Raw genomic sequence first — 2843 nt, 5'->3', positions numbered from 1 at the left:
TTTGGTTGTACGGAGTCTGGGAGTGCTTTCGGTGTGTAGATTTGGTTTGGGTTTGTTGGTTTTGACTTGACTGGCTTGGTATTGTTGACTGACTGGGTTATCGTATTTTGAGACGGTTTATTGCAAATTTTTCTCAGATATAAAAAGATGAGTTCTCAGAAAGTTAGTAGTATCAAGGTTCCTCAGTTTGATAAATCGAGATATAATCTATGGAAAAATAAAATGCTATTGTATATTCGGGCATCAAATCCAGAGTATATGAGAGTATTGAGAGAAGAAAGACATGTGCCAATGAAGGATCATCCGGAGTTGCCTAATATGAGAATGTCATGTCCTGAAGCTGAATGGAGTGCAAGTGATAAAGAATTGATAGCTCTGGATGAAGGCCTGCAGCTTATTTTGGTGGATTCGATGGATGATGATATGAGTCACCAAACTATGGTCTGTGAGAGTGCAAAGCACATGTGGGAAACCATAGAACTGCTTATGGAAAGAACTGAAGATGTCAGGTAGAATCGATTGGATATCTTGACCTCACAATATGAGGCCTTTTAGTCCTTGCCTGGAGAAAGTATTACTAAAGTCTTTGAAAGACTGAACAAGCTGTTAAACGAATTAAGTATTTATGGCAAGACTTATCCTCAAAGAGAAGTCAACAGGAAGTTTATGCTTGTCTTACCTCACCATCTAGAGAACAAGGCTTCATCTGTTCGTGAGCGTGTTGACTTCGAAACCATGACACTTGAGAAGTTGTATGGTAAGCTGAAAACTCATGAAATGGAGCAGGAACAAAGGAAAATTATCTATGGTGGAGGAACAGTTGATATCAAGAATATGAATATTGAACTACTCAAGACCACTGCTCTTGTAGCCAGTGGAATCAAAGAGCTTGAAATTACTGCTGAAAAGCCTAAGTCTAAAGCTGAAACGCTCTTTGAAGCTGAGATGGATGATGGAAACCTCTCCGGTAGTCCAAGTGACTACTACACCACTGAGGAGCTGCAAAGTATGGAAGATCCTACTATGGCCAATCTAGCAGGGATGTTCAGTAACATCAGGTTTAGAAGAAAGCAAGGCTTTAGGGGTTCTGGAAGCGGTAACCGAGGTTAGAGGTCAAGTTCATCTTCTGGATCAGGTTACAAGACAGGGATGGTTAATAGAAGCAAGTTCAGATGCTATAACTGTGATGAGGTTAGGCACTTTGCTACTGAGTGTAGAAAGTCTCAGCAAGAAAAGGATAAAGGCAAAGCTTATCAGAAGAAGGACTCATGTAGCTCAAAGAAGTATCCAGTGAAATCTTACATAGCTGAGGGGAAGAGCTGGGATGACACTGATGATGAAGAAGAGCAATATGGAAATCTTGTATTGATGGCAGAATCTTCATCTCAGGTAACATTTCCAACTATTCGTGCTTTACCTCCAGATAACTTGTGTGAGAATGAATACTGCGTCGCCTTCAGGCAGACTGTCCTAGTGTATGGAAATGTTGTTTCTCATCATTATCTTAAGGCACGATGCAATTCAAAGGAATGCATTGAGCAACATGATGTCGTAAAAGAAGTGTATAGAAATGTTAGTACTACACTAAGATGTACTCTGCTTGATGTCGAAGACCTTAAAGTAAAACTAAAGAAAGTTAAAGATGAAAATGATAAGTTAGTTCTAGATAGGGTCAGTGTTGAGAATCTTAAGCAAACCAATAAATATTTAGAGCTTAAGATTACTAAACACCTTAAGACAGAGGAAGAGCTTAGGAACAAGAATGCAAAATTAGAAACTAAATTGCATGCTTTTACTGATTCTGCAAATCTTGCTAAGAAGCTCATAGCTGATCAAGTAGTAGGTGGAAAGGTTGGGATAGGCTTAGACTACAATGAACTTAGAAAAGCTTCTAAGAAACGAGTAGTTGAAAATGGGCCTCTAGAGAAAGTTGTTAATCCCCCTAGTACACCTCATGTTCTTAAGGAAGCTAAGAAGCCTCTATTTAAGAAAGCTACTGTTGAGCCCTTTGATGAAGATAATCTTTATATTCATCATGAGATGCTTGTTGAGGATCTCGAGCTCTCAAGGAGACAAAAGGCAAAGAAACCTACGTTTGTTGCTAGTGACTCTGATTTATCTTTTGCCAGACTAGGTTTTACTTCCAAGAATAAGAAGAATAGAAGTAGAAATGGCAGGATATGAAATAATGGCCCTAAGAAGTTGTGCAATAACTGTGGTTCTGCTGGTCACCTTACTCATGCTTGTAGAAAGGTTAAAGTAGATAATGTTAAGAATGCTTATGTGCATAACATGCCTAACATGCCTAAAGTTTCTAAGTGTAATAAATCTGTTTACATGCCATGTGTAGTATCTTTCATGAACACTTATCTTGATTCCACACACTCGCATAATACATCTCATAATCATGATAAGCATGTTAGTAAGAACACTGGTAGATCAAAGACTGTAAGCCCTACTAAAGCTAGGAAAGTGGCACTCGTCACCAAGCCCAAGAGCAAGTCTGTTGGTGCTTCTGAAAGTGACAAGGAAACAGTCAATGATAAAGCAAAAACTGTTAAGCCTGTCAACTCTGTGAAAAGAAATCTTATATATTCAAATGCTTCTAAGTCTTCTGGACCCAACGTAGTTTGGGTACCAAAGAAAACTTAATCACTTTTGTTTTCAGGGCATAAAGCAGAAGAAGGTCATGTGGATTCTGGACAGTGGATGTTCAAGGCATATGACTGGAGATAGAGCCCTGCTATGAAAGGTGGTTAAGAAAGCTGGCCAAGTGGTTACTTTTGGAGATGACATCAAAGGTTATACTACGGGATATGGCTGTTTGGAAATTGGTAATGTCA

The sequence above is a fragment of the Apium graveolens genome, chromosome 8 (genome assembly GCF_009905375.1).
Source record: "Apium graveolens cultivar Ventura chromosome 8, ASM990537v1, whole genome shotgun sequence".
Taxonomy (NCBI): Eukaryota; Viridiplantae; Streptophyta; class Magnoliopsida; order Apiales; family Apiaceae; genus Apium; species Apium graveolens.
This window is presented reverse-complemented; position numbering follows the sequence as displayed.